Source organism: Rhinopithecus bieti, unplaced genomic scaffold, assembly GCF_001698545.2.
Source record: "Rhinopithecus bieti isolate Rb0 unplaced genomic scaffold, ASM169854v2 scaffold_5132, whole genome shotgun sequence".
Classification (NCBI taxonomy): domain Eukaryota; kingdom Metazoa; phylum Chordata; class Mammalia; order Primates; family Cercopithecidae; genus Rhinopithecus; species Rhinopithecus bieti.
The window spans coordinates 2,589,381-2,600,935 of record NW_016804791.1 but is presented as its reverse complement, the minus strand read 5'-3'; the positions used below and the strand labels follow the sequence as shown (position 1 = coordinate 2,600,935).

Sequence of the window (11,555 nt, the reverse complement as noted above, 5' to 3'; positions counted from 1 at the left end):
AAAAAAAAAAAAAAAAAAAAAAAAAAAGCCTTTTGCGAAGGTTCCTATCACTCTGAAGTGGAAGGACTGGAGCCTAGTGCCTTGTGGCTTTCATTCACTTGACCTCTCCTCTTCTTTGGGTGCAGTGACCTCACTGGAAGCTGTTTCTTCTACTTGTTCTGCTGGCTGCTTCTCCTCCTCCTCCTCCTCCTCTTGGGGATAGAGGTTTGAGTATTTCTGCATACATTCCTGCATGGCCTTGAACTGGTTTATATAGTCTAAGCCCTTGAATCCTCCATCCTACAATGCAAGCAGGAAAAGGTTGACTTGAACTGTTTCCTACAGGGGCCTCTGGCCATTCCCCTAAGGCCTGAGTAGTTTCAGTTAATGTATCCATTTGGCAGTATCAATCCGTGCTCCTCACAGGGATCCTGCAGTCATCAGCCACCAGCTCTGCATTGATTGGAGTCTAATGGGTTTTTTTTTTTCTTGGTTACAAATATGATTCAATCTTTCCCTTTTGGCTAGCAGTAGAACATGGTTGCAGGCCGGCACTTAGACCTCACAGAAGCAGCAGTGGCAGCTCAGTTTTATTAAAGACAGAAATTTCTGTTTATTGAAACTCGCTCACTTTTGGGATCTTCAAATTAAGAAAAAAAGGTCTGCTTGCTGAGGAGGCTGTCATGAGAGACATGGAGTGGATCTGCCTATTAATATTCTGTAGCCATGCACGCACTTGTCCATTCATTCATTTGCTTATTTCAGTAAATATTAATAGAGCAGGTACGATGTGGCAAGCACGAAAATACTTCCACAAAGCAAGTAACTCCAGTGGAGCCTCTCCCACTTCAGTGGTATTTTTGGCTAATACTCTGTCTACAGCATTTCTCAACTGTATGTAAATGACTCCCGGTCTAGGAGATTTAAAATGGTGTTGTGTGATATTGTTCCTCAGTTCATTCAAGTTCAGTCTTTCATCTTCTTTTCAGAGTAGCTCCAACCATCTTTTGGGACTTTATCTTCCTCTTGATTCGTCCAATTCTTGAAGGTGATGGGTGCCACCTGCTTGATTCCGGAAGGACCATCTCTGATCCCTGGCATTGTTCATTCACGTGACTGGCAGTGGCACACCCAGCCCAGGTTTACAGCTGCGATCCTATGGGAAAGCTGCCTCCCCCTGCCATTTCACCTTTGGAGCTGTTGTTACACTCTGGAAGATTTTCCAATAACTACATCTAATTAGAAGGATGAATAAATTACCGAAGCAAGTTAAATTACCTTATGTGTCACAACAATAATTAACATTCAAATAGGAAACTGCTGCCATTTTTATAAACATCACTAAATGGAGGCAGCACTCTTTTTGAAAGCAGGAAGCAAGAGAGTACCCCTCCCTAAGCCTGCTGTGAGGATGGTCTGGGAGAGTTGCTAGGCAAAACGTTGAGAACTTCTGTCTGGTTGAGATTGATGTCATTGGAGAAATTCTTTAATTGCTCTACTTAATATCGAAATCCTTCGAAGTAGCAACTTCTCTATGTACTAACCATTAACTACGCTGTCCTCGGAGCTCTACGTGTTTTGCTTATCTCTTCCATCTTTCTAGAAGGAATGGAAATTGAGCTGGTCACAAGACGTACATTTTTGGACTAGGCTTTACTTAGAAAGCAGCTCACAGCCTTTTAGACCTTTCAACAGTTCCATGCTCATTCAATGTACCTGCCTTTGTTCTTCTTTGCTCTTGTTCTTAAACATTTACTGTCCTGAGAATGTTTATTCTTCTCCATGATGTTACTTCGGTGTGGTCTCTTGATTTCATGTTTTTGCTTTTTTTGCTTTTCTGTAGAGTGGAGTGGGATTATCAATAGCTTTTATTTATTCAGTAGACTCTGCCATGTCTAGAATGTATTCAGGCAATTGAAAGGGTAACTCTGTTTAACCCTGGCTTAAATAATAATGAGTTGTTGGGGGTTTCGGTTTGTTCTCCTTTTTTTTTTTCTTTGAGACGGAGTCTCGCTCTGTCCCCCAGGCTGGAGAGCAGTGGCGCGATCTCAGCTCACTGCAAGCTCCACCTCCCAGGTTCATGCCATTCTCCTGCCTCAGCCTCCTGAGTAGCTGGGACTACAGGCGCCGCCACCACGCCTGGCTAATTTTTTGTATTTTTAGTAGAAACGGGATTTTGCCATGTTAGCCAGGATGGTCTTGATCTCCTGACCTCGTGATGCGCCCGCCTCGGCCTCCCAAAGTGCTGGGATTACAGGCATGAGCCACCGCGCCTGACCAGTTTTGTTCTCCTTTTAAACTTACAAATTCTTAAATGATGTTTGGATTGTAATTGATGGCATGTAATTTAAGAAGACAGCATTGAAGTTGTAAATTTGCTCATAATCGAGAGATTGTCCCTAACATACTCCTACATGTTTCTACTGAAGAGAACAGTATATCAGCAGAGTGTATTAAGGTTTAAATCACCTCATTTCTTAATATTATGAATAGATGACTCTTGTGCTTTGAAAAGATTTAACCCAGTCGTGAATAAAATCATAGATCTTTATACCCTCAGGCCAAATATAAATCACAGTGGTTCCTGTAATATCCAAATAGCGGGCCTAAAAAAAAATTTAAAGTTTCTTTTCCTTTTGCTTTATATTTCACCAGTTTGGGTTAAAGTCTGTAGTTTGAGGATTCATACATTATGTTTGTGTTACGTATGCATTCTTTCAGCTCAGGAGTGGCTAACCTCACCGTCTAAGGGGAAGAGCCGATATTACCAGTGCCATTAACAAAAGGCCAATGCAGGCTGGTGTGGTTGGTGGCTCACATCTGTAATCCAAACACTTTGGGAGGCCAAGGTGAGCAGGTTGCTTGAGCTCAGGAGTTTCAGACCAGCCTGGACAACATGGCAAAACCCTGTCTGCAAAAAATACAGTAATTTGCCAGGCATGGTGGCACGCACCTGTAGGCCCAGCTACTCAGGAGGCTGTGGTTGGAGACTTGCCTGAGCCCGGGAGGTCAAGGCTGCAGTGAGTTGTGGTCTTGTGCCACTACGTTCCAGTCTGGGCGACAGCAAGACCTTGTCTCAAAACAAACAAGCAAAAGCCTATATCAGCACTAATCTCATTGCTTTGAATATGTTTTCCCGTTGCTGAGGGTCAGACCATGTAAGTGTTTTCCAATGTTTTCAAGCATCAAATGTTACTTTTTTGTTACAGTATCAGTTCAGTTCCAAATAGTGTTTTGCGTTTTAATGTTTATCCCTTTCTGCCAAGGGCTCTGAAGAGCCAACTATAGACCTTCTTAAGAACTGGACAGTGGTGAATGGATGTGGGAATGGCCTGCACCCGCTGGTGCTTGTGGGTGTAGTTGAGGAAGGCTAATGTGGTCAGCTGACCTCCAATTCTGGGACTCCATGGTTTGTTTCTGAGACTAAGTATCACATAGAAAAGAATTATTTTGTGGTTACTGGTGAGGGGGTTTGGGTTGAGGCCTGGAGGACTCAATGGAAAGGAAAGTAGAGTACTGGAATGAAATAAAAAATTATCTTAGTGATTTTGTGTAACATTAGCTTAGAGTAAAATGCTTGGTTTCCATGATCGTGCTGCTTTTGAATAAATGTCTCTTCTCAAAGGACCATGGAAGATGTGGTAACTTGGGTCAGTACAAATTGCGTTTCAAAAGGAAACTCCTTTAAGTAAATTACGTATTTTGAAAAAAGTTTTTATTCTGTGTTCTGCACAGTATAATATACTTGAAATTCATGACTACTTTACGCACGCTTCATTTACAATGTATTTGAAAGCCCTCCTTAATGAATAATGGTAATTAGGTGATTGACATATTCTCCCACTTGACAATCACACATACTAGTAGATTGCCCTCTATTTTCCTGGAGTATCTCCGATAAATGTTTGAAACTTTCCCCTAGCAAATGTCATTCAGCAAAATTGTAAGAGATTAGAAGAGATTCTGTTTCCACAAATTGAGTGAATGACCACCCTGTGAATACCCGTCTTCCTTGGTAGTTCATAGACTGCTTCCAGATCTGCGATGGATAGGATACTTCAAACTTAAGTAGTTAGATTTGAATATTTAAAGTGTTCTCATCCTCAGCTCATAGAGGGATTTTCAAGTCTGGAGTACTTCTATACTGTAAAGGTTATAGGAAAAGATAACCTTTTTGTTTAATGAGCGGACAGTTATTACTCTAGATCTCAAAAAACAAAGCATTTATTTTACGCGAATGGTAAACTTCTCCCAGGGGTGCTTTTTGTTTTATCTCCTATCAGTTGGATAATACTAAGTTTATTATGATAAGGTATGTAAAAATCATCTTGAAGCCTAACTCTAATTTTTGGTGCAATATAAAGGGATATATACCATGTTACAAAATATGATGACACAATATTTTGTACTCAAATATGATTTTATACGTGAATTAATGTTTGTCTGTATCACCAGTGTGCTGTCTGCACAGGGCACGGGCGCAGTTACTTCTGGAGCTATACTTAGTTTTTCCCCCTAATACTTTCTGAACTTTGAGGTGTATTGTATAAATGATAAAATGTGTATATTTAAGGATATAATTTTATATTTGAGTATAGATAAATGCATATTCATGTAACCCACACTCTCATTAATACCTAAAAGATTTTCATGACCTTAGAAAGTATTGTAATGTTTTAGGTATTTCTAATTCTAAAAGTAGCAGAGATTCATCGACTGGCGATCAGAGAAAACCTTATTTCAATATATCAGGTGCTTACCAGATGAAAGTGTGAAGAAGAAAGGCAGATATATTATAACTAATAATTAGTAATTGTTGAGACTCCACTCTCCTGGAATAGATCCACTGTTAAGAAACAAATGTAGGCGTGCAGCAGTGCATACCTGTAATCCCAGCACTTTGGGAGGCCAAGGTGGGAGGATCACCTGAACTCAGGAGTTTGAGACCAGCCTGGCCAACATGGTGAAACCCCATCTCTACTAAAAATACAAAAAGTACTCAGGCGTAGTGACACGTTCCCGTAGTCCTAGCTACCTGAGAGGCTGAGGTAGGAGAATTTCTTGAGCCGGGGAGGCAGAGGCTGCTGTGGGCTGTAATTGCGCGACTGCACTCCAACCTGGGCGACAGGACCAGACCCTGTCTTAAAAACAAACAAACAAGGAAACCAAACAAATGTTGTCATGGTAGCATAATGTTTTGATTAAAGATGGACTGTGTATACAGTGGTGGTCCCATAGTATTATATTGGAGCGGAAAAATTTCTACCACCTGTCATAACTTCAGAGCACAACACCAACACACGTTCCTCATGTGTTTGTGGTGAAGCTGGTATTAAAAAACGCCATGGCACTGCCAGGTCTATAAAAGTGTAGCACATGTCATTCTGTGCTGTATATAATACTTGATAGTGATAAGAAATGACTGTGTTGCTCGTTTATGTATTTGTTATGTTATTATATTATACTTTTATCCTTAGAGCACACTCCTTCTACTTATACTAAAAAAAATAAAGTTGGCCAGGTGCAGTGGCTCGTGCCTGGAGCCCCAGCACTTTGGGAGCCTGAGATAGGAGGATTACTTGACACACGGAGTTCGAGACCAATCTGAGTAGCATAATGAGACCCTGTCTCTGCAAAAAATAAAAACAAAAAATAGTCGGGTGTGGCGATACGCACCTGTAGTCCTGGCGACTCAGGAGGCCGAGGTGGGAGGATAGCTTGAACCCAGGAGTTTGAGGCTTATATGAGCTATGATCCCTCCACTGCACTTCAGGGCAACAAAGCAAGACCTTGTCTCAAAAAAAAAAAATTAAAAAATTAAAAAATTAACTGTAAACAGCCTCAGGTAGGTCCTTTATGAGGTATTCCGGAGAAGGCATTGTTGTCATAAGAGCTGACGGCTCCATGCCTTTATTCACCCTGAATACTTGCCAGTGAGATCAGATATGGGGTGAAAGACAGTGCTATTCATGATCCCAACCCTGTGTAGGCATGGACATGTGTGTATTTATGTCGTCGTTTTTAACAATAAGTTTAAAGAGTAAAACTTAAAAATAGTTCAAAGCTTATAGAATAAGGTTATAAAAAAAGGATATGTTTTTGTACAGCTGAACAATGTGTGTAATGTGTTAGTGTTTTAAGGTAGGTATTATTACAAGAGTCAAAAGGTTAAAAAAAGTTTACAAAGTAAAAAGTTACAGTAAGCTGAGATTAATTTATTACTGAAGAAAGAAAATGATTTTTAATAAATGTAGTGTAGCCTAAGTGTACAGCATTGATACAGTCTACAGTAGAGTACAGTGAGTGTTCTAGGCCTGTGTAGCCTAAGCATAAGGTGTTGATAAAGTCTACAGTGAGTACAGTGAGTGTTCCAGGCCTGTGTAGCCTAAGTGTACAGTGCTGATAATGTCTACAGTAGAGAACAGCGAGTGTTCTAGGCCTTCACATTCACCTGCTACTCGCTCATTCACCGAGAGCAACTTCCAGTCCTGCAAGCTCCATTCATGGTCAGTGCCCTACATAGGTGTACCATTTTTATCTTTTATACCTTTTTTTTCTTCAAGAGACAAGGTCATACTCTGTCACCGAGGCTGGAATGCAGTGATGTGATCATGGCTTACTGCAGCCTCGAACTCCTGGGCTCAAACAATTCTCTTGCCTCAGCCTGCTGAATAGCTATGATTACAGATGTGTGCCACCATGCTGGGATAATTTTTAAAGTTTTTCTAGAGTTGGGGTCTTGGTATGTTGCCCAGTCTGGTCTCAAACTCCCGGCCTCAAGAAACTCCCCCACCTTGGCCTCCCAAAGCATTGGAATTATAGGCATGAGTCACCATGCCCAACCTTAAACTGTATTTTTATTGTACCTCTTCTATGTTTAGATACGTTTAGATACATAAATACCTACCATTGTATCACAACTGCCTACAGTCTTCAGTACAAGAACATACTGTTGAGGTTTGTAGCCTAGCAGCCATAGGCTGTATCATATCGCTCAGGTGTGTGGTGGTCCATATCATCGAGGTTTGCATTAGTGTGCTCTGTGATGCTGAGACAAGGACAAAAGCACCTCACAATGGATTTCTTGGCAGGTGTCTCTGTTGTTAACAACACATGACGCCAGTACTCTCAGGTGTAAGCTCTTTACCAGGGATGACACCTGCACTCCCTACCTCCATCCCCCTGAAAAAAAGAGTGGTCTAAAATGTTATGATTTAAAGCAAAAGGATATGCAAACGTGAGTCAGAGAAATTAAAATGGAAAGAAAGGAGGGATTATATTAATGTCATATAACAATAATGTAAAATAAAAAACAATTGATAGGATAAACTTGACATCTTTTATAAAAGAAATATATCTTGTTTTCAATTATCTTTGAAACGTTTACCAAAATTGATTCTTGATTGTATACAGACAACATTGGTTCTACCTCACTCAATGCTTGGGAACAAAGAAAGTTTAGTAGACCAAAGTAGAGATCACAACCACTTAAAAAACTAGAACAGAGAACCATAACATGTACAGAAAGAAACAAAGTATACTCAGAAATTGATAATCTGAAAATAGTAATTTGTAGACTATGAAACCATAGAAAATAATCTTCTGGTTTTTTTTAAAAAAAAGCAGAGGGTCGTTTGGAAAATAACATGAATTTTGCATATAAAAAAACTGAAAAGTTTTGCAATACAGTATTTAGAGGCCACAAGTACTGCAGGAAAATACAAAGAAGTCTACGAACTTTAAGAAATTTGAGAAATATAGAAGATTACTTGGAAAGACATAGTATGTTTGTAGATGATCAGACTGAGCATTGTAACATGTCAGTCTTTCTCAACTACGTTTTTCGAAAGCACTTTTCCAGGTAATTTTTTAGTGTTCATTTGGAAGAATGAAAGGCAAATAGTGAAATGCCATTTGACAAAAATTAACAAGAAATGTTAATGCCCAAATCTCAGGGAGAGATTAAAACAGGCAGTCTCTTATTACTTCCGTTTTTGTGTAAATTGATTTATAGTTTGAGACAAGCAAATTTAGAAATATTTATTGAGTCAAAAATTACTCATAGTGTAATTCCTAAGTAGGCCAATAAAAAAAGAAAATTAAAATTAGGAAAAAATTATTCATAGTGATCCTTGTTTGGTGAAACTAGTAATTGTACTTTTTTAATAGCAAAAAAAAAAAAAAAAAAAAAATTAATCAGTGTAGGAGTGGTTAAATGAATTATAAATAAACGTAAAGAGAAGTTACATGCAACCATGTGGCATATTTAGTAATATGAAACTAACCATGCTGTAGTGGTAGTTGGATTGTATAACATACATAATATATCACAGTATTCTGATGTTTTTTCATTTTAGGTTAATGAAAAATATATTATTTAGTTATTGTTTTGATAGTGAGGACAAACATCCAAATTATTTTCTTAAGTTGTACTATATCACATTCTCTTTTCTTTTATTCTGTGGTTTCTGTATTTTCTATAATGATCAAAAACCAAGATCAATGCAGACTCAGAATTAAACTGTAACACATTCTAGTTTTGTTATCAAAACTTGAAAATCAAAAATATTTCCATAATCTGTGAAAAATTAGTTTAGAGGTACGTTTTAGACCAAAGATTTCTTGCTGTATCTTTTTTTTTGGCAGAGTCTTGCTCTGTTGCCTAGGCTGGAGTGCAGTGGCACAATCTTGGCTCTCTGCAACTTTCACCTCCTGGGTTCAAGTGGTTCTCCTGCCTCAGCTTCTCGAGTAGCTGGGATTATAGGCCTGTGCCACAATGCCTGCTAATTTTTGTAGTTTTAGTAGAGATGGGATTTCACCATGTTGGCCAGGCTGGTCTCAAAGTCCTGACCTCAGGTGATCAGCCTGCCTTGGCCAAGTGCTGGGATTATGGGCCTGAGCCACCGCCCCCGGCCTTGCTGCATCTTTAGAGCTGGAACTCAAACTTGAGACTTGCAGTGCTGTCCATTGATATTCTGCCCCTGAAGTATCTTTTTTTTTTTTTTTTTTTTTTTAAACCTGTGATCTGGGACAAGCAAGAGGACTTTAGTGACAAATCTAGGACTTCTGTGTGCTGCTCCAGGAACGTTATTTTGTTTTTTAGATCATCCAGCTGTTAAGCTTGCCCTTTTCACAATATTGTTAGCGGTTTTGTTTTTTTTTTTAAAGAAAGTCTTTTGCCCTGTAACTGACTTTTGCTAATTTTTCTTCTCCTTATTTGTTAAATTAACTTTGGCATTTTTCGTCTTGGTTTACTAATTTCTGACCACTTCTTCCATCCTATCTATTCCTTGCACTATTGAAAATAAACATGAACTTATCCGTGACTCCTGGGCCTTGGCATCTGTCTTTTGCAGAGTGCTTGGATTGCTCTCCAATGTAATTAGTCTGTCAAGGTTTAAATTTCATGTCGATGGAAGGGATATAGGACAGACACACAAGCTTTTAGAAGAGCCAAGTTCTCTAAAGAATTCAAGTGAAGCGGAGACTTCTTTTCCTATTAAAGCAATGTAAAATGACAGAAAGAATTATAGGTCTAAAACTGTATATTACAAATTGGAAATTTAGTTGGACCAGAGTATGTGGCAGGTGATATTGAACCCTCTACCCTGAAAGAGCCTTTGTTTGTCAAGGGTAGGATAGAAGTGGAACACAGGGGCCTTTGTACGTTGACATTGTATAGGCGTCATTTGTTTTACCGAACACTCCTTTCTAAAGACGGCAAAAGCGTCATGGCAGCAAGGTAGACTTGTCAGATCAATACTCAGGACGCAAGCGGGTGGACTGCTTGACGTGGTTCCTCCAGGTGCAATGAATTGTTTTGTGTGTACAGAAAGGAATTGGGTCTTAATACTTCTCAGCAATATACTATGGCTTATTTTCCTCTCTCAGTGTAAGAATCATTCCAAAGAAGTAACAGTTATAAAGTACAGCAGCTTGTAAACATTTTCCATTCTTTTTAATTCCCAGGAATGTGTGACATGGCAGAAGGTTTGGTTCCTGTTGAGTGTCTGTATAGCCAAATTTTCATCATAGATTTTGGTTCTGCCTCCTTTGCAAAAGTGGAAGAATGCCTTTCGTATGTTGTTAAAAATATATTTAAAAATTAATATTTTGCACAGTGCTTTTCATTATTTGGGAGCTATTTTTGTCTTAACATGGAGGCAAAAAACTGTGACTTCCTCCTTGAATTTCCTTCTACCCTTACATGACTGAATCTGGTAGAGGTTCATGCATTTTTCCCATCCTTATGGAAGTACACAGGTAATTACAGGAAGGTGGTATCTGCACATACTTTTATTGGCTTTTGAAACATTTTATAGCTTTTCTATGTGTCACATGCCATGGTATGTATGTTACATTGATTAATATTTACCACACATCCATGAGGTTTACTCTTAAGATTTTTTGGCTCAGAGAGAGAATTTTGTCAGGGCCCCACAGTGACTAAGTTGCAGGACAAACCCAAGCAGTCTGGTTTCATAGCATAGCTTCATAGTGACTGCACTGTTTTGTATTTTGTCTGCTTAAAGGAGTATGCTTAGAGAAGAATATTGGAGTGTCTTGCTTAAAAATGACCAAAGGACAGATAACCCAGTTTATGAAAGAGCAAAGGAGTTGAATAGACATTTCTCCAAAGAAGACATACGAATGGCCAAGAAGCACATGAAAAAATGTTCCACATCATTAGTCACTAAGGAAATGCAAATCAAAACCACCATGAGGCCGGGCACTTTGGGAGGCTGAGGTGGGAGGATCACCTGAGGTCAGGAGTTTGAGACCAGTCCGGCCAACACGGCAAAACCCTGTCTCTACTAAAAATACAAAAATTAACTGGGTGTGGTGGGGTGCACCTGTAATCCCAGCTACTCAGCAGATTGAGGCAGGAGAATCACTTGAACCCGGGCTTCGGAGGTTGCAGTGAGCTGAGATCATGCCACTGCACTCTAGCCTGGGCAACAGAGTGAGACTCCGTCTCCAAAAAAATTAGAGAAAAACCCAATGAGGTGCCACTTCACATTTACAATTAAAAGTGATAGGATGAAATGTAGTAGGATGGCCATGATCAGTAAAATGGAAAATAGTAAGGATGCGAAGACATTGGAACCCTGTGCATTGCTGATAGGAATGTACAGTGTTGTAGCCACTGTGGAATCCACTTGCTTAAAAAGTTAATGAAGGCCGGGCGTGGTGGCTCAAGCCTGTAATCCCAGCACTTTGGGAGGCCGAGACAGGTGGATCACGAGGTCAGGAGATCGAGACCATCCTGGCTAACACGGTGAAACCCCGTCTCTACTAAAATACAAAAAACTAGCCGGGCGAGGTGGCGGGCGCCTGTAGTCCCAGCTACTTGGAGGCTGAGGCAGGAGAATGGTGGGAACCCGGGAGGTGGAGCTTGCAGTGAGCCGAGATCGCGCCACTGCACTCCAGCCTGGGCGACACAGCGAAACTCCGTCTCAAAAAAAAAAAGTTAATGACAACCCAGGAATTCCACTGCCATGTACACATGCAGAAGAACGGAAAACTGGTACTTCAACAACTTCACATATATATATTGTACATAGTGTTAGTATTTA

At 39.8% G+C, this 11,555-nt stretch overlaps 1 protein-coding gene and 1 pseudogene across 2 annotated transcripts in view; one reads left to right on the top strand and one right to left on the bottom strand.

Annotated features, from left to right (window-relative positions):
* The window catches only part of SMYD3 (SET and MYND domain containing 3), a 594,032-nt gene that overhangs the window by 172,651 nt on the left and 409,826 nt on the right, over positions 1 to 11,555 (top strand). The window lies entirely within an intron of this gene.
* Positions 91 to 518, bottom strand: LOC108528541 (mitochondrial intermembrane space import and assembly protein 40 pseudogene; annotated as a pseudogene).